Source organism: Rhynchophorus ferrugineus, unplaced genomic scaffold, assembly GCF_030347505.1.
Source record: "Rhynchophorus ferrugineus isolate W39M unplaced genomic scaffold, kcgeb_rfMv2 rfM11, whole genome shotgun sequence".
Lineage (NCBI taxonomy): Eukaryota > Metazoa > Arthropoda > Insecta > Coleoptera > Curculionidae > Rhynchophorus > Rhynchophorus ferrugineus.
The window spans coordinates 27,153,932-27,175,454 of NW_027472590.1; the positions used below are offsets into that span (position 1 = coordinate 27,153,932).

Genomic DNA, 21,523 nt, shown 5'->3' on the forward strand with positions numbered 1-21,523 from the left:
CAGTTTGTTGGACACGTAATATGAGGCATCGACGATGAATGTTATTTTGTTACGTAACATTTTTTTTCTGTAATAGTGGATAATTAAATTGGTATCAATTTTGTTTTATTGTTTGTCAGAAATTTTCAAAAATATTATAAACTTGGAACAATTTTTGATCTTGGAGACTGAGTACAATTTGGAATAATTGTTTTACTCCGTTACTAATTTATCAATAATAAAAGTAAAAAAAAGTCCCCGATCCTGCCAGGATTCGAACCTGGAATCTTCTGATCCGTAGTCAGACGCGTTATCCGTTGCGCCACAGGACCTTGCTGTTCTTGTGATTTTATAAGTGATGGGATTTATAATTTACTAGCAGGCTGATCACCAAAATGAAATACCAAAATGTGGAAGGGTATTGCTTAACAGGAATACGGTTTCCAGCTGATATTTAAATTGTTAGTCTTTTGTAATGTTAATTATATGTAACCGATTAGTAAAATATAACAATCCTCCATTTTAGCTGTGGCATAGAAGAAGGAAAACATCGATCCAAATATGTTAGGAAATGTGAGTTGAACATCAGCAGCAGCATGATAGATGTATTTGATAAAGTCAGGAACTTTTTTTTTGTTGGTAAATTATGTCTCCACTGTTCTACTTGATTTCCAGTTTGTACACAAAATTTAACTTAACTAGCAGTCGGTCCAATATTTTATATCATGCAATGCCTGTAAAACAATCAATTGTGTTGAGCATTTTTAACAAGACGTGATCAGAAGGAAATAGTTGGGTGTTGTTTGTTTTAGTGAATGAGAAAAGTGAACAGAATAGCAGAACGTAAAAATGATTTTTTTTATTGCAATATCTAAATATAAGACAGCTCATTTGAATTACGTACAATTATATATTTACAATAAATATTTGGCAAAAAAATTAAAAAGACATTTCAAAATAAATGTAATAAATCTTCAATATATATATTGTACTGTACTCTGTATTTGGCCGAGTTATATTTAAGATAATATAAAATGTTCCATATTCAATAGTTTATTAAACTTTGTATATTTAAAAGTATAGGTTTTGTGCTAAATCTGTTAAATTATAATTTAGTGTATTGTTAATATAATATATTGTCATTAAACAGAGAAAATTGTAAGAATATTCATTTCAAATAATATTTGCAATGTAAATTTTACAAATATTTAAATAAAATGTATTTTTAAACTTTTGTTGCATTCTTATTTTTATTATTGCTATAATTATTAATAAAATATTTTAAATTTCCCGCTACTTATATTGTCAGTCGTACCATCTGATGGCAAATGAACGCTAAAGATGTTCACAGGTAATATATGGGAGATATACTTCTAATTCCTCTGTGTTTTGTGAGTACGATCGTCAAAATAGTGACGTAAATAATATTCCGAATCTGCTGCCATTGCATCGACTCGACAAAGTACCTCTATTTGTTACACGCTAACGGTAACAATTAAACTAACAAATAAGCGATACGGTCCGGACATCACGAACGGAAAATAATAGCTTATCAATTTACGATTTTCACGCAATGCGGACCTGTTAGACGGCGAGCCTATACGCTCAAAAGCGATTGATTAGGTTTTTAATAGCCTCGTATGGCCCGGTCACTGTCTATCGTATAGACCGAGGCGCAAGATCAATTCCTCAATACATTTCGGATTTTAGCACTACCTGGTATCATCATGAGAAATTCGTATTTTGTATATATTGAAATTCACAGACAAAGGTTAAGCTCAACAAATAATAATCAGAGAGATTGATTCCAAAAACTACCTGGATATCATTTAATAACTGGAAAAATATTACAGGAGCTATCAGAGAAGGGGGCTCAAGTAATAATGATTCTCAAACCTGAAGAGAAAACTAGAAGTTGTCACTTTCTACCGGCCTATAAGATTATTACAGATAATTTCAAAAGTTTTTGAGAAACTGTACACAAAGAGACTCAATTGCATAATAGAAAAAATACTTTTACAAAAAATTTGAACCGACTTCAAAAAATAAATAAAGAACTCACTAAAAATTAAAAAATAATCAAACTGAAATTTTTAACAAAAAAATTAAAATTTTTAAATAAAACATGTACATAATAATCGTTGTAATAACTAAATAAAAATAAACAAAAACTTTATTTAAGCTATCTATTATACGTATCAGGCCCCGGGGTCCACTACCTAGCCTAGGTAGTGGACTAGACTTATAGGACCTAGATTTAACAAATGTTCTAACTAAACAACAGCAAAAAGCTATTGCCCCAACGAGAATCGATTCTGCTACATCATTTTTGGAGCAAGACACTTTAACCATTACACCATAAAAACCGTTTTTTTATTCAACATAATTCCCTTCAATCCACACTCTACACAACTCACAACTCCAACTTTTCGATACCATTTTTGTAGTGCCACTTGTCCTCTGCTTCAAAATAGGCCTCAGTTTCGGCGATCATCTCTTCATTCGACGATAATTTTTTCCCAGCGAGCATCCTTTTGAGATCTGAGAACAGAAAATAATAGCTGGGGCCAAATCTGGAGAATACGGTGGATGAGAAAGCAATTCGAAGCTCAATTCAAGGATTTCTGCCATAGTTTTCACTGACTTGTTACACGGTGCATTGTCTTGAAAGCAGCACTTCCTTTTTCTTCAAATGCTACCGTTTTTTGACGATTTCGTCCTTCAAACGGTCCAATAACTCTATGTAATAGTCGCTGTTGATGGTCCTTCCTTTTTCAAGGTAGTCAATGAAAATTATTCCATGCGCATCCCAAAATACAGACGCCATAACCTTGCCAGCCGACTGTTGCCTTTTCCCACGTTTTGGAGCGGGTTCATCGTGTGGAGTCCACTCGGATGACTGTCGATTGGACTTCGAAGTGAAATGATGGAGCCATGTTTCATCCATTGTAACATATCGATGCCAAAACTCGGGTTTATTAGGCCTGATCATCTTCAAATACTGGTCTGAATCATTCACTTGTCGTTGTTTTTGGTCAAAAGTGAGCTCGTGCGGTACGGAGCTTTCTCATACCCAAATAGTCGTTAATGACATGATGAACACTTTCAGTTGATATCTTGTTGATATCATGTATTGATATATTGTGGATTTTTTAAATGTTTTCGTCGGTAAAAATCTCTTTTGGTCCTCCACAGCGGTGGACGCTGTCGTCTGGTGTGGTCTTCGGTGTTCATTTCACCACTAACTCGTCTAAACTTAGTATAGCAATCTTTGATGGTTGATTTTCCCGGGGAGGTGTCCGGAAACTCAAGCCATGTTTTTGCTTCAACTATATTTTTCGCTTCAAAATATTTTATCAACATGCGAAATTCCTTTTTATCAATTTTTTTCACAATAACAAAAGTTGCTTCACTCAAAATGCTATAATTCACAAACTGATGATCCGAAAGCTGTCAAATTTATACACGCATCTTTTGAGGATTATAGCTAACTAATCACATATGGATTTAATTCTAGTAGCGCCATCTATGCGCCAGGCCGGGGACTTTTTAATTGACATATTATACACAAATATCTAATATGTGATAACTTTCTACATGCCCTTGGCATTTGAGCGTTTCCCTCAATTTCCCCCCTTCTCCCTATACATCCTGTTTTGGTTCCAATGGGACCACCTCGTATTAATTTATACTCAAGCCTATTTCATTTTTGAAGGAATTTTTTTGAAAAAAGTATCAGTAATAGCATCAGTTTTGGACGCAAAATCATTATCTTGCATGATAATGCCCCCAGCTTACTCACCAGGCATAGCGCCTTTGGATTACCATCTACTTAAATTGTTGTAGCTTGACTTCTATGGTAAAGGGTTTAAATATACCGAAGAAGTTCGGAAATTGACCGATAATCGAGTCACTGCCAAGCCAATATCTTCCTTTCGATACAGTATTGCCAAGTTGCCAGGAAAATCGGTAAATTTTATAAAAATGATGGAGAATATTTTGATTTATATATGATACCAAATGTTTCTCAATAAATGCTTTTCTAAATCGACAAAAAAAGAACCAACAAATACCTAATACTTCTAATTAATTTTTTGGTATTTTGCCGTCTTTTAGTTATTTATTTACTTAAAATAACCTATTGTCGCATATAGCGTGTAGTTTTAATGATCTTTTTTACTACAGGTCTCTCGTAATATATGACTGCTTAAAGAAGACAATACGAGGAAATAATTGACCTTTAGTTTTTTCGACCGTTCGTGCGTTCTTTGATGTTTATTAGCGCTGCCATTTGTTTTGTCCGTTTAAGGCAACTTAATTTCACTCATATCAGGATTTCTCGTAGTATTTTCGTCTGTTTTGCGCGTTTCCGTATGAAATGTGTTTAATTGATCGGCTTGATATAAAGGAATCATTTAATTTTACTTCGTAGTACGTTTATCTTTGTAATATTATTGAAAATCTAATTTGTGTTGAATTATTATGTTTGGTATTTAATTTTAAAGCATATATTTGTTCGAAGCTCTTAATTTTTAACCGACTTCAAAAAAGGAGGAGGTTTTATGTTCGATTGTATATATTTTTGGGTATGTTCACTGTTTTCTCCTGCAATTGTGGGCTGAGTTTCAAAATTTTCGCGAAAGACTGCACTTTCGAGGTGGTTCCAATTGATCCAAGACTGGACCCAATAGTGGCAGGTACAATGTTTCCGCATATTTTTTATCTAAAAGAATCAGATATTTGTATATAATGGTGGACACAGACCTGAGCATTCGGGGCGAGTTTCGTGAGAAAATGCAACGCATGGAAAGGCATATGAGCAAAACCGAATTCGGCGAACATTCATGCCGAGCAGGTATCAAAATTGGTTGAAATTCGTAGAGCGCATGCCTTTTATTTAGTTCAAGTGTTCACCACATGACTTTCAGCACCTGGCGACGAACAGACGAACACAAGAGTTTAGGAAAAATTGGGGGGATTATGAATGAAATTACATTTCTTTATGGACACAGGTTTTGGCTTGGAGAAAATAATCTTGTTTTTCCTTGTAATTTAATTATTACTATAGAGATGTTTTTGAATGATAAATATGTATTTAATATCTATTAATGACTAATAATAACACATATAATTATATTAAATCTTCACGAAAAAAAAATTAGAATTAGAAAATTTGTATGTTACTTGCAAGAAGCTTATTACAAAATCTGAAATAGTATTTAACTTTGATTTTTATTTTGCAAATGCCAAGTAAAAAAACGTGTCATAAAAATATTTGTTTGTTTGTTTGAAATTTGAGTTGTTTTTCTTATTTATCACCGAAAGGAATTACATTTATTGATACTCTTCATAGTACAAAACTTGTCAAATAATATAATATTAATAATCATATCAAATAATTATTAACAACATGAATATATTAAGCTTGCCGAAGGTTATTGGAACATTATACAATTCTTGCCGGTATCTTCGGACGGATGAATTACCTGATGGGTACATTTATACATTTTGTGCCACCAAAAAAAGGTAATATTCTTAATTTAAGGTTTTATAATTTCTACCTCATAGTGAAACTTCCACATATACTTTCTTTTCTATCGGAACTGTATATATCTTCTGTTGATTTTGGATTATTTTGTAATCCTTACAGTATTGTAAATGTCTGAAATGTCTTCAGGACTCTATAAATATAATATTAAAGTTGTATAAGCATAAAAGTTTTATGACATACTCTTACCATAATCTTCAAACAAGTTGAATTGCAATATTATTCGTATTTTCTTCCTTATCATAACTGTGTTTATTATATTACCGGCCATACTTACAATAATTTTATACCCTTTTAAAAACGCTTAGACGGTATATATTATTTTAAAAATAAACATTGCTTTTTAGGAAAAGAGCACTACACGTACCGTCGAGATTTTATTCACAAGACATTTTATTTTGGCTTGCTATTGTGAATAATATGGTTATAAACAAAAGAATACGCGCCTCCGAGCCAAACCATGAAAACCGTCAAATGATTTTTGGAGACAGAAACTTTCCGAGAGGAACCGAACGTGCCATGAATTGATTTCGATCACCAGGAATAGAGAGATATTCGCCCAATCCATGCCGAATCTTCGCGCATGTTCTCGCGCAGGTTCCGAACGTTAGCTTCGTTCATGTCTGTACTCACCGTAATGATATTGCTGAGCTGATATACTGAGTTTTTGAATGATAAATATGTGTTTAATATCTATTAATGACTAATAATAATACATATAATTATATTAAATCTTCACAAAAAATAATTAAAATTAGAAAATTTATATGTTACTTGCAAGAAGCTTATTACAAAATCTGAAATAGTATTTAACTTTGATTTTTATTTTGCAAATGGCAAGTAGCAAAACGTGTCCTAAAAATATGAGTGGTTTTTCTTATTTATCACCGAGAGGAATTACATTTATTGATACCCTTCATAGTACAAAACTTGTCAAATAATATAATATTAATAATCATATAAAATAATTATTAACAACATGAATATATTAAGCTTGCCAAAGGTTATTGGAACATTATATAATTCTTGCCGCTATCTTCGGACGGATGAATTACCTGATGGGTACATTTATACATTTTGTGCCACCAAAAAAAGGTAATATTCTTAATTTAAGGTTTTATAATTTCTACCTCATAGTGAAACTTCCACATATACTTTCTTTTCTCTTGGAACTGAATATATCTTCTGTTGATTTTGGATTATTTTGTAATCCTTACAGTATTGTAAATGTCTGAAATGTCTTCAGGACTCTATAAAAATAATATTAAAGTTGTATAAGCATAAAAGTTTTATGACATATTCTTACCATAATCTTCAAACAAGTTGAATTTCAATATTATTCGTATTTTCTTCCTTATCATAACTGTGTTTATTATATTACCGGCCATACTTACAATAATTTTATACCCTTTTAAAAACGCTTAGACGGTATTATTATTTTAAAAATAAACATTACTTTTTAGGAAAAGAGCACTACACGTACCGTCGAAATTTTATTCACAAGGCATTTTATTTTAGCTTGCTATTGTGAATAATATGGTTATAAACAAAAGAATACGCGCCTCCGAGCCAAACCATGAAAACCGTCAAATGATTTTTGGAGACAGAAACTTTCCGAGAGGAACCGAACGTGCCATGAATTGATTTCGATCACCAGGAATAGAGAGATATTCGCCCAATCCATGCCGAATCTTCGCGCATGGTCTCGCGCAGGTTCCGAACGTTAGCTTCGTTCATGTCTGTACTCACCGTAATGATATTGCTGAGCTGATATACTGAGTTTTTGAATGATAAATATGTGTTTAATATCTATTAATGACTAATAATAATAATACATATAATTATATTAAATCTTCACAAAAATTAATTTGAATTAGAAAATTTATATGTTACTTACTTGTAAGAATCTTATTACAAAATCTGAAATAGTATTTAACTTTGATTTTTATTTTGCAAATGGCAAGTAGAAAAACGTGTGATGAAAATATGAGTTGTTTTTCTTATTTATCACCGAGAGGAATTACATTTATTGATACTCTTCATAGTACAAAACTTGTCAAATAATATAATATTAATAATCATATAAAATAATTATTAACAACATGAATATATTAAGCTTGCCAAAGGTTATTGGAACATTATATAATTCTTGCCGCTATCTTCGGACGGATGAATTACCTGATGGGTACATTTATACATTTTGTGCCACCAAAAAATCTCTACCCCATAGTGAAATTTCCACATATACTTTCTTTCCTCTTGGAACTGAATATATCTTCTGTTGATTTTGGATTATTTTGTAATCCTTACAGTATTGTAAATGTCTGAAATGTCTTCAGGACTCTATAAAAATAATATTAAAGTTGTATAAGCATAAAAGTTTTATGACATATTCTTACCATAATCTTCAAACAACTTGAATTTCAATATTATTCGTATTTTCTTCCTTATCGTAACTGTGTTTATTATATTACCGGCCATACTTACAATAATTTTATACCATTTTAAAAACGCTTAGACGGTATTATTATTTTAAAAATAAACACTGCTTTTTAGGAAAAGAGCACTACACGTACCGTCGAAATTTTATTCACAAGGCATTTTATTTTGGCTTGCTATTGTGAATAATATGGTTATAAACAAAAGAATACGCGCCTCTGAGCCAAACCATGAAAACCGTCAAATGATTTTTGGAGACAGAAATTTTCCGAGAGAAAACCGAACGTGCCATGAATTGATTTCGATCACCATGAATAGAGAGATATTCGCCCAATCCATGCCGAATCTTCGCACATGATCTCACTTAGCTTCCGAACGTCAGCTTTGTACATGTCTGTACTCATCGTAATGATATTACAACAGCTCAACGGTAAGGAGTTAGAGGATAGTTCTTTAAATATTATGGGGACGTACAGACAAATAATTGTATACTTTGAAGTTATTTAGGTAAGCTGATGATGAAAACAGAAACCTGACTGTTATATCCTTCAGGGGCTTTTAGTAAGGGTTTGCTTACCAAAGTAATTCAGTGCAAAGGTTGTTAAATTTTCTATTTAAGCACTAACCACATCGAATGGGAAGCCGTAGTAATATTGCAGACAACTGCCCTATGGTGTAGTGGTTAGGGCATTCAGGTCCCCCGAGGAGGTCGCGGGTTCGATTCCCGGTGGAGCGGCGACGATTTTTTGTTGTTCTAGTTTGATCAGACCATTTGTCAATTTACCTGTAATCATTCTTTATTTTCAATCATTGTTTCTTTATTCCTATTTTTCAAACAAAATCTTAAACAATTTCGGTTGCAAATACTAGATGCTGATCATAATTTCCCAAAAAATTGGTCTAGAAGTAAACGAGATGAGGAAATTGATAGGAAATCGCAGTGCAGAGATTGTGAGCTTTGCCCAGGAACTAAAAACGTTTTTTCATAACAAGAATCCAAATGAAAATGAAAGTCCAAATGGATCCATTTAACATCAACAGCACTTCATCGACAATCGACGTAGTGGCTATCGTTATTGCAGGAGAATGCGTGATAAATATAGATGATACGATGTTGAACAGGCCATCTATATATTACTATTCTTTATGATAGTTTTGTAAATATATTACTATATAATTATAAAGCTTATTCATGCTCTTTGTACTAGATTGCTAAGCAGGATTTTTCAGATATGTCAATTTTTAGCACTATATCCGTCCTTTTCCTTTTCGATACATTCTTGTACTAAGTTATGTGATATTCATATTTCTTCATTCAGATTTAAGTTTATGTAATGTGCAGTTTCTTAAATAACTCACCAAACTGACAGAGTTTTTTTAAAATTAAACATTAAAGGTAACACTCAAATTGAATAAACACATTTTGTAGTTATTCGACGTTAATTTTTTATTTTAATAAGCTTTTATTATTAGAAATTCAGCCTGTTTATGGAGACATTTTAGTAAAAACGGAATATTTGTACAGTTTTAAGCATCTAATGTGAACGAAAATGTAGTGATCAACCTGCATAAAACTTTAAGATAGATATGTGTATAGAGGTTTTTATGACATCCAATGATAATTGTGTATAAAATACGTAATATATAAAACATCAATGGTATTTTTAAAAATAAAAAGTAATCACGATCCTGCCAGGATTCGAACCTGGAATCTTCTGATCCGTAGTCAGACGCGTTATCCGTTGCGCCACAGGACCTTGTTTCATTTTTTGTTCTCTGACTGTCGTCCACACAATGAAGCTCTGAAGTTCCTAGAGTTTATTCACATTCTAAAATAACTATTATTGGTTTGCAATTATTTATGAATATTTTTTTATTTTGTTAAGAAAATCATTTCTAGTTTTGACGCTTTTGTTCTCGTAATACATCTGTATCAATTAATAAATAGTTTTGTCACAATCTGTCTTTACTTACACTAATTTTTCGCCTATTGATAGCTGAAATATTTAACTTTTTATGATACATGGAAGTACGAAATAATAATAAGTGTTTCAGGAACGAAAGATACATCGATCCTGTCTGGATTCGAACCTGGAACATAGTTACAGAAATCTGTTAATTTATCATTTAGATTGAATATTTGGTGTTTTGATTTTGAATATTCGATATTTAGTTGTGAATAATGCCAGACCATCAACAAACAGAAATGTTAAGAACATGTCCATTTAGAGTTTTTGTGCTATTATTTATTTTAATATTGCAATATGAATTCAATTCAGAAAAATATAATAGAATATCACTCGATACTCTTTAGTTACCAACAAAATAGAACAAAAAATACAGAAAACTATCTCAACTTATATATTTATTTATATTGAAAGTAATTTTGGTTTGTTATTGTGTACAATGTTTATAAATGGATAAACGAACTATATATGTTGAAGATTATTGATATTACTGGTGTTATACTACGGAAGATATGTCACTTTTATATACTAAGGAACTTCTCAAAATTTTATTCTTGATATATGCATATAATTTGCAATAATTGGCAACGTGGCAAAATCAAATTTTATTGTGCATGACAGGGGTCTTTATTCGTAGACTTATATAGCAGTGTTCTGTTATAAGACGCAGTATTATAACGCTATAAACAAGAGTAGATTTATAATTCAGTTTTTAGTTAATTCTACATAATATTATAGTTCTTCAAATTAAACAGCCAATGCACGTAGTAGATGACGTCGAATATACTGCCAAATGCACTTTGTAAAAGTGTAAAAGTCCTTTTAAAATCAAAGCAGATTTATCCTTCTTTTTTGGCTCTATTTAAAAAGAGATTTCTGATGTATCTGTAACGAATTAAACGATAATGTTGTGTTGATACAGGTCGACCCTGTTGCCAAATTTTTAATGACGGTCATTGGATGTTTTATTGGATAGACTATGGTTACATATTTGTTATTTCATGTTATATTTTTCTACATATCTGATTAGTTAAATATAAAATAAAATATGAAATATATATTCACTTAAATGGAAACAAAATAATTAATCGATCCTGCCAGGATTCGAACCTGGAATCTTCTGATCCGTAGTCAGACGCGTTATCCGTTGCGCCACAGGACCTTGTTTCATTTTTTGTTCTCTGGCTGCCGTCCACACAATAAAGCTCTGAAGTTCCTAGAGTTTATTCACAATCTAAAATAACTATTATTGGTTTACTATTATTTATGAATATTTTTTAATTTTATTAAGAAAATTTTTTCTAGTTTTGACGCTCTTGTTTTTGTAATACATCTGTATCAATTAATAAATAGTTTTGTCACAATATGTCTTTACTTACACTGATATTTCGCCTATTGATAGCTGAAATATTTAACTTTTTATGAAACATTGAAGTACGAAATAATAACAGGTGTTTCAGTAACGAAAAATACATCGATCCTGCCTGGATTCGAACCTGGAACATAGTTACTGAAATTTGTTAATTTATCATTAATTTGAATATTTGGTGTTTTGATTTTGAATATTGAATATTTAGTTGCGAATAATGCCAGACCATCAACAAACAGAAATGTTATGAACATGACCATTTAGATTTTTGTACTATTATTTATTTTAATATTGCAAATTGAATTCAATTCAGAAAAATATAATAGAATATCAATCGATACGCTTTAGTTAGCAACAAAATAGAAGAAAAAATACAGAAAACTATCTCAACTTATATATTTATTTATATTGAAAGTAATTTTGGTTTATTATTGTGTACAATGTTTATAAATGGATAAACGAACTATATATGTTGAAGATTATTGATATTACTGGTGTTATACTACGGAAAATATGTCACTTTTATATACTAATAAACGTCTCAAAATTTTATTCTTGATATATGCATATAATTTGCAATAATTGGCAACGTGGCAAAATAAAATTTTACTGCGCATGACAGGGATCTTTATTCGTAGACTTATGTAGCAGTGTTATGTTATAAGACGCAGTATTGTAACGCTATAAACAAGAGTAGATTTATAATTCAGTTTTTAGTTAATACTACATAATATTATAGTTCTTCAAATTAAACAGCCAATGCACGTCATAGATGACGTCGAATATACTGCCAAATGCACTTTGTAAAAGTGTAAAAATCCTTTTAAAATCAAAGCAGATTTATCCTTCTTTTTTGGCTCTATTTAAAAAGAGATTTCTGATGTATCTGTAACGAATTAAACGATAATGTTGTGTTGATACAGGTCGACCCTGTTGTCAAAGGTTTAATGACGGTCATTGGCTGTTTTATTGGATAGACTATGGTTACATATTTGATATTTCATGTTATATTTTTCTACATATCTGATAAGTTAAATATAAAATAAAATATGAAATATATATTCACTTAATGGAAACAAAATAATACATCGATCCTGCCAGGATTCGAACCTGGAATCTTCTGATCCGTAGTCAGACGCGTTATCCGTTGCGCCACAGGACCTTGTTTAATAGCATCAAAATTACGCGTCTCGTCGTATGGGTCCAATTCCTATTTTTAGTAGCCGTATAAATAGATTGCGTATGCTGTGAAAGAGAAACAATTGTTTGGACGACAGTATTTTAGTGTCAGCATAGTGGTATCCTCAATATTGACATTTGGCATTCATTTAATTTATCTAAACAACTTCCTATATCTTCTTATACTTATTGTTTTTAGTATATTATTATTATTTTCGCAACACTATTAAGTTAAAGTAAAACTCTTAAATCTTTTATTGTGGCCTAAACTAAATAAAAGAATGAATAATGTATAGGAAGGGGCAAGTGTGCCGCTACCATATTGACTGCGCGCCATCTTGTAGGTGTCATTGAGAGTTTTTCGTCTAAATAGAAATTGTGTTGATTGACAATGAACTGATAATGAGCGATGAAGCCTATTATCTTCTCAGTAGCCACGTCAATAAACAGTACAGTCGGTTTTGGGGACACAAACTGCTCAATTACTTAATGGAAGGTCATTGCATCCACTAAAAACAACTGTTTGGTGTGATATTCATGCTGAAAACAACACTGGTCCCTATTTTTTTGAAAATGACCAAGGTGTTGCAGTTACTGTTACTGCTGAATGGTACCAAAATATGATTCGAAATTTTCTTAAGCTAAAATGGAAAAGAAAGGACTAGAGGACATGTGATTTTAGCAAGATGGAGCCACATCACACACAGCTCGTTCAACAATTCAATTACTGAATGACGTTTTTCCACGAAGTGGCGATTTAGTATGGCCAGCCAGATCTCCTGATTTAACAGCACCAGACTTTTTCTTACGGGGTGTTTTAAAATCAAAAGTTTATGTGAATAAGCCCCAAACGATTCAACATCTTAAAGACAATATTTGTCACGAAATTGAAGAAACTCAGCCTCAGATGATGCAGGATGTCATGAAAAATGCCTTAAAAAGAGCCGAAAGTTGCATAGTGAATCGCGGTCACCATTTAGACTATATATTTTTTCAATTATAACGAAAAAAATGTAAAGACCAAATAAACTTTTTAAGAAAACCATACTTACTTATCTTTTCTTTGAGCAAAGTTAAAGACAATCAAAGTGGCAGCGGGACTTTTGCCCCATGTTATATCAAATATATTTCTGATTTTATATTGAAAATATTATCAAAACAATATTTAGTAATATTAACATATCATTATTAAGATATTCACTTTAGTCTATTACGAGAGAAATATTGTCAACTTTATGAATCAAATCAAAATGGCAATCAAAATGGTAGCGGGACTTGTGCTCCACCTGTTATAACAGCTATAACGATAAATTGGCTACATTAAGTGCAGTCACTATATATGTAGTACGATCAGAACATCTTCCACCACTACAGAGAGACACTATATTACGCTTGATAAGTTTGACAAAATCATTCATTACATCTAATGTAACCATCGTAAGATACCTGAAGAAGTTTAATAATTTTTAGCTAATAATCTTTAGTTCAACTTACAAAATTGTCCTAAGCGAAGGCCAGTGTATACAGTGGAATTTCTTTAACGTTATTTAACGGACAATTTATTGATATCTTCCATATTATTTTATGATACAAATTGGTAGAAATATAAACTAAACAATATGCGTTTTTTTAATGTGTTTGCTTGATATACAATACATCATAATTTCACAATTTGCCGACACTCCCGTCAACTATACCAATACCTCGGCCATTAAATCATCGTACCAACTGTACTCGATCATAATCAGTTTTTATAGCGCTTCTGCAACTCCAAACCGAACAAAATTCACAGAAAATATAACCTTAATTATTTGGGTACGTCTTTCTGCAACCGAACTAACACACCTTAAAAAAAGACAGTATGGTAATGGACAGATAAACATTAACAATTACAACAGGTAAAAACGAAACAGAATATATTTGCATCGGCGGGTACCACTCGGTTAACGCCGGGCTTGACATTTAATCTGCTCCCCTTCGAAATTGAAATTAAATTGGACAATAGACGACATTAAGATTACATTAAAGAAGATTACGTTGATCCGATGGCCAAGCCTGTGGTCCGGCCGTGACGGGGTACCCACTGATCATGGTCATTATTAAGTTTTTTTTTGTTGTTGCTGGTAGGGACGGTCAGAGATGGAACTGTTACGAAACGAATGGTACCGATGGATCTGAATAAAGGTCAAGTTGTTTGGACTCCATCCCGAAACTGTGATTGATTAAAAAAAAAGCAAATCGTTTTCGTAACATTGTCAGTGTAAACATGACACTTAAGAAAGGATATTGGTTTGATCGACTTCCTTAGAAGAAGCACGGAAGCATAATGGTAGAGAAACCCTCCCGGAAAATGGTCCTGTGGCGCAACGGATAAGTCATCTGACTACGAATCAGAAGATTCCAGGTTCGAATCCTTGCAGGATCGATGCGTTATTTTGTTCAGGCAACGCCTATTAATATTTCATCTTTCATCAGATGAGAAAAAACTTAAATCTTGTCGCTATTAATACGCATGGACTTCCAAAATAAATGTAAACACACAAAGATAAATTCAAAACAATTTGTTAATTAATACAGTTGTATTAGAAACATAATAATATTCAAATTTGTAATGATTTTCTTAAAATTTTATAAAAATATTCGTCAATAAATGTAGATTTATCTTCAAATAGTAATACCACTTTAAAATGTGAATATGCTCTAAAAATTCGAGAGGACCAATATCTGGACAATAGCCAGTAATTAAAATATAACAAGATTAGCAGGATCGACATATTTTTTAATCTTTTATTCGCTAATGTGTTAATTTATTTCTTTATTTTGTTTTATGACATAGAGAATGTCTATCATAGGAAAAGTAAACTTCCAATACTAGCAGTATATTTTTACACGGGAATTAACAGTATTTTTATCATAAATGTTGTTTATTGATTAATCAAATCAAATACATTTAATTAGTCCACTGAAAAGTCTCCGGCCTGACACATAGATGGCGCTACTAGAATTAAATCCATATGTTTTTTATGAATTTCGCGTGTTGATAAATTATTGCTTTTTGAAGGGAAACATACAGTTGAAGAAAAAACTTCTGACTAAGGATCAGAAGATTCCATTCGAATTCTTGATGAATATATAATTTTGTCCTGCGACGTTTGTTATTTCATATTTCATCTGATGATAAAAAAAATTGATCTTGCAGCTATTAGTAGGCGAGAACCACTAAAATGAATGTAAAATACACACAAATAATGACAAAACTATCTGTTTATTTATGCAGACGTTTTACAAAAGTAACTAAATTTTTTATTTTCATTGGATATTCAGGATTTTCTTAAGAAGTCATCGTAAATAATAAAGTATATCTGTGTTTAGTATATAAAACTAGTTTAAAATTTGAATATAAACTAGAAATTCCAGAGTACCGATGTCTGGGCGATAGCCAGGAAACAAAAATATTAACAAGGTCCTGTGGCGCAACGGATAACGCGTCTGACTACGGATCAGAAGATTCCAGGTTCGAATCCTGGCAGGATCGTGATAATTTTTAATCTTTCATTTGATCATGTATTAATTTAATTCTTTATTTTGTTTTATATTGTAAAGAATGTCTATTATAGGAAGAAAGTAAACCTCCAGAATTAATAGAAAAATTTTCCTCATCGACAAATGACGGATGGTCGATGATGAAGATAAAGTTAAATAGTAACATTAGAAAGCTTTTATGATATAGAAAAATAAGGTATTATTGTAATAATTTAAATTGTCATTATATTACATTGGTCCACATAGATTTTAACTGTAATAAGAGAGTTTGAAATTTCGATGGATTTATTGGTAGTTAAAAGAAAACATATGGCCTGGAAAAGTTTGATTTTCTACAAAGGAGAACGGCTGAACAATGTGTTAGAAAATCCATAAAGTGTATCTATCGATAAACCAAAATAAAAGTCAAATGACAAAATCGTTGAAAAAAGCTTTAAAATGAACCATATTACATTTTCTTTTTTGTTTCTAAATATTTTTTCTAATTAGTCCCCAAAAGTAGTCCTCCGTGCTATTTTGGTTGTTTCACCTCAACATTTCATTCAGAAAATCTGTAATATCTTCAACAGATGTAATATACAGTCGTAAACACTAATATTAAATTTATAATCGTTCAACATTTAATTTGCAAACAAATAGTTTTATATACCGAAGCTTAAAAGCATTTTATGGTAGCTTTTACCATGAATAAGATGCATATTTGGTAAAAATCTAATTTTTGAGCTCAACATATATTCATTATAGAATAGAGTGAATGATATATATAAATAATCAATATTTTTAACTGCGAAAGCTTCAGAATCGAACATTTAGTATCTATTAAACAAAAATATATTTACTGATATGTTATTAACTGTTATTAATGTATATATTCATTCCTTATCTACACAAGAAGTTGCTGAAGCAGAGTATATGAAAAACAAATATATAAACAAGACGTTTGACTTCTGATCAGAAGATTTAATTCGAATCCTGGTAATATTAATGCAATCTTTTGTTCCTGTAGCTCTTATTATATCATATCACATCAGATGTATCACAAAAATATAAAATATTTTCTTAAGATATATTCACAAATAATAAAGTAAATTTACATTCAGAAAGTAATACTAGTTTAAAATGTGAATATACATTGGAAAATTCAGAGCACCAGTGTCTGTCAGAGTACAAAAAATATAACAAGGTCCTGTGGCGTAACGGATAATGCATGTGACTGCAGGTCAGAAGATTCCAGGTTCGAATCCTGGTAAGATGAATATATTCTTTTGTTCCTGCTACGCTTGTTATTTCATATTTCATCAGATTAGTCATATGGAATCCAACTATGGGGTACCGCTAGGAAATCGAATATATCCATCATTCAACGTTCCAAAATAAAGTGTTGCATGCCATTGTTGATGCTCCGTATTATGTTCCAAATGAAGTGATACAACGCCTCTAGAACCTATAACGAGTGCAATTCAATATGTCTGTGTGAAGTACTTCGAAAGAGTGTCAATGCATCCCAATGTACTCGCTAATTAGCTAAATATGCGACGTGATAGTGATGTGTGTAGACTAAAACGTTTAACACCATCTGATCTGATTATTGGACATATATAGACTTTATAATAAGCTTTAAAATAATAGTAATCAATTAAGATAGTATTTTATACAGAAGATCACTTAATGAAACGATAAACATAACAGATACTTATTACCTATTGGGCAGATTCTGGCACCACTAAGAATAATAAAAAAGTATTCATCAGATGATAAAAACATTAAATTATGCAACAATTAATAGGCGAAAACCTCTAAAATGAATGTAAATACACACCGATAATGACAAAACTATTTACTAATTGATACAGACGTATTAGGAAAGTAATAGCATGAAGATCATGAACGATTTTCTTAAGAAATATTCATAAATAATAAAGTAAATCGATCAGAATATAATATTAGTTTAAAATTTGAATATAAACTGGATATTCCAACGTACCAATGTCTGGGCCACAACCATGAAACAAAAAGTATAACAAGGTCCTGTGGCGCAACGGATAACGCGTCTGACTACGGATCAGAAGATTCCAGGTTCGAATCCTGGCAGGATCGTGATAATTTTTGTCTTTTATTTGATCATGTATTAATTTATTTCTTTGTTTTATTTTAAATTTTAAAGAATGTTTATCATAAAAACACTACAAAATTAACAAAAAGGGTTTCTTGTTGGTGATATGGCGGCTAGCTGATGATGGAGATAAAGTTAAGTATTAATATTAGAAAGTTGCATTATTGTAATAATTTAAATTATTATATTACGTTGGTCAACATAGATTTTGACTGTGATAAGAAAGAATGAAATTTCGATAGGTTTATCGGTACCTAAATGAAAATATATGACTGCAAAAGTTTGATTTGGTATCCAGGAGAACGATTGAATAATTTTTTTTATTATTTAATTATTATATTTTTACTAGTCGCTTCCGTCTAACCTACAATTTGTCTGCATGATAACTTAAATCTAGGTATATAACTAGGAGGACCCATCGGCCCTAACTCAGTCTCTGATGAAATAATGTTTATACATGTCACTGCTGGATTTTTTAATATATGCACCTAACTACACAACACTACACAAGATCAGATGGTTTGATTCTTTTGAGTCTGTGTCCTGTTCTGGTGGTATCCAAAAGCTGCAATATTTTAATATTCTTATGAAAATGGAGTCTTTCCTCATGACCCTTGTAATTTTCTTGATTTCTTGACTGACTGTTGGTATCTGAAGGTCTCGATGTAAGTAATCATTCCTATGGTATTTGAGTGCGCCCACAATATCTCTCAGGACTTTGTTCTGAAATTTATTTATTTTAATTATGTTACTCTTTGCAGATCATCCCCATAATTGAACTCCGTATATCCATATAGGTTTCAGTATTTGGTTATATAATAGCAATTTATTATGTACTGATAATTACGATTTCCTTCCTATTAGCCAGATCATTTTCCTATATTTCAATTCCAGTTCTTTTCTTTTCTTCTTAATATATTCCTTCCAGCGAAGTTTTGCATCAAGATTCATTCCGAGATATTTAGCGTTGTTGCTATATGGAATGACAGTATTATTTAATGTTACTAGTGCTTGTACGGTCTGTTTATAGGTGAACTGCACATGTACAGATGTATTTTCATTAATTCTTATTTTCCAAGCTTGTGTCCAGTTATTTATATTGTCACTCGCCTGTTGTACATTTCATGAAGCTTCTTCACTATTGTCTCCGACAACTATAATCGCAGTATCATCAACAAATGTAGCCATCGTGATATTTTCCATTTGTGGTATATCACAAGTGCAGAGCAGATAAAGCATTGGTCCCAGTAATCATACTCTTTTTAATCGTTTTTTATGCAATCTTTAATAATTCTAACAATATCGGAATAATCGGAAGTAACACACAATCTCAAATACTTCTTAACCTGAAATAACTTCCTTTAATAATGTTTTAGATACTCTTTCTTGAGATTTTTCTTCCAATTCAAAATTTCCTGTCGGCATTTTGTGATACAACGTTGCCAGGTTTTAATACTAAAAATTATGCGTCCGTCGTTGATTTAACTATATCGGAATCGACGAATAATATACCATATAAGAGTTAATGTTGATAGGTAAATGTTTTGTGTCACCGATCCGATGAATATTCCTGTTTGCTTGATATGGGTGTATTTCGTTTTGCTGGATTTTACTTATTTATAGACCATATTACAACTTCTTCCTCAAAAAGGGAGTCAGAATTTTCGCTAAACCGATTAATAAATAGAAGATCCACAATCTCAATTATCCGTTTCAGCTTCACTGTAATTTATTCATTTCTTCTATTAGCTATTCGTTCGATTAGCGACTGCTATTTCAGTCAATTTCAATTTACGATCATTCAAAATAATTTTGTGGATTTTTTTCATGTTTTCGTCGGTAACAACCTCTTTTGTGCGTCCACTGCGTTCACCGACTTCGGTGCTCATTTCACCACGTCTAAACTTAGCATACCAATTCTTGATGGTTGATTTTCCTGGGGCAGTATCCGGAAACTCGGCATCAAGCCAAGTTTTTGTTTCAACTGTATTTTTTCCTCTCAAAAAGCAATATTTTATCAACACGCGAAATTCCCGTTTATCCATTTTCTCACAATAACAGAAGTTGCTTCACTTTAAATGCTATTCACAAACTAATGATCCGACAGCTGTCAAGTTTATACATGAATCTTCTGAACGTTAGGGTTAGCTAAAAAAAACATACGGTTTTAGTTCCAGTAGTCTATGTATCAGGTCGGAGACTTTTTAACGGACCTGTTATGAATTATTGACAGCAAATTAGTAAACATTTGACATTGATAAATATTAAGGTATTTAACGATTAATATAATAAGATATACGACATTTTACTTTTTTGAACTTTGTATCATTTATTTTGATTATTTTCTTTATAGACCTATGTCCAAGTACCAATCCAAGTACATAAGAAAAGTAGTAATAAATTAATTATAAATTAAGATTGTACTAAGCGTATCTAATAAAGATATGATTACTGGTAAACAAAGAACAGCTAAGAAAACTTCTTCTTGCTTAAGGACTGATAGTAAATGATATGGTTCTGAAGACATAGTAGTTGTAATAGAAGCAATTCGGTTGAATGAATATTCGGAAAAATTAACGTAGATATGATTCATAAAAATCATTCATCATAACAGTGAAATTAACTTAAAAATTAATCCAAGTTTTGTCCAATAATCCAAATTGTTTTGTTTGTATTCAGAAGTTAATCCTTTATAGGTAACCTAAGACTTTTGAAAAAAGTCACTCGATCCTGCCAGGATTCGAACCTGGAATCTTCTGATCCGTAGTCAGACGCGTTATCCGTTGCGCCACAGGACCTTGTTATATTTTTTGTTTTCTGACTATCGCCCAGACAATGGCTCTCTGGAATTTCTCTTTGTGTTCAAGTTTTACGATTATTTCTTAAGAAAATCTTTCATAATCCTCATGCTATTATTGTTGGAATACGTCTGTATTAATTAAGAAATAATTTTGTCATTATTTATGTGTATTTTAAATTAACTTTACCTAATGAAATATGAAATAATAAGTGTCGCAGGGACAAAAGAATACCATATTTCGAATGGAATCTTCTGATCCATATGTTAAATGTATTCTTTTTATGTTTGTTCTTCATATACTCTGCATTAGTAACTTCTCATGTGTATAGGATATTTATATATACAGTCTATTCACAGTTTTTTTATATATACGTCATCAAGATATTTAATGGTTTGCCTGCCGCAATTTGTAAATTCGTTTTAGAATCAGACAATATTTTCCTTTTCATTTAATTATAGTTAAAAACAGATACAATGCTGTCTGATCAGAACACGTAAACGAATGAGCCTGTCAAAGTCGTCCGGTTGCCAGACGTCTGCAAAATTCTTGAAAGCAATAGTGATAAGAGGTTATGATTTTAACCTA

The 21,523-nt window shown here is 31.5% G+C and overlaps 7 non-coding genes across 7 annotated transcripts; 2 read left to right on the forward strand and 5 right to left on the reverse strand.

Annotated features, from left to right (window-relative positions):
• Positions 1–238: 238 nt before the first annotated feature.
• On the reverse strand, positions 239–311 carry TRNAR-ACG (transfer RNA arginine (anticodon ACG)). Its single transcript has one exon. It is a non-coding gene; the product is annotated as a tRNA-Arg (tRNA).
• A 9,339-nt stretch (positions 312–9,650) lies between these two features.
• TRNAR-ACG (transfer RNA arginine (anticodon ACG)) lies at positions 9,651–9,723 on the reverse strand. The gene has a single exon. It is a non-coding gene; the product is annotated as a tRNA-Arg (tRNA).
• Positions 9,724–11,022: 1,299 nt separating this feature from the next.
• Positions 11,023–11,095, reverse strand: TRNAR-ACG (transfer RNA arginine (anticodon ACG)). Its single transcript has one exon. It is a non-coding gene; the product is annotated as a tRNA-Arg (tRNA).
• A 1,296-nt stretch (positions 11,096–12,391) lies between these two features.
• Positions 12,392–12,464, reverse strand: TRNAR-ACG (transfer RNA arginine (anticodon ACG)). Its single transcript has one exon. It is a non-coding gene; the product is annotated as a tRNA-Arg (tRNA).
• A 3,479-nt stretch (positions 12,465–15,943) lies between these two features.
• On the forward strand, positions 15,944–16,016 carry TRNAR-ACG (transfer RNA arginine (anticodon ACG)). The gene has a single exon. It is a non-coding gene; the product is annotated as a tRNA-Arg (tRNA).
• Positions 16,017–18,048: 2,032 nt separating this feature from the next.
• TRNAR-ACG (transfer RNA arginine (anticodon ACG)) lies at positions 18,049–18,121 on the forward strand. The gene has a single exon. It is a non-coding gene; the product is annotated as a tRNA-Arg (tRNA).
• A 2,741-nt stretch (positions 18,122–20,862) lies between these two features.
• On the reverse strand, positions 20,863–20,935 carry TRNAR-ACG (transfer RNA arginine (anticodon ACG)). The gene has a single exon. It is a non-coding gene; the product is annotated as a tRNA-Arg (tRNA).
• Between the last annotated feature and the right edge of the window lie 588 nt (positions 20,936–21,523).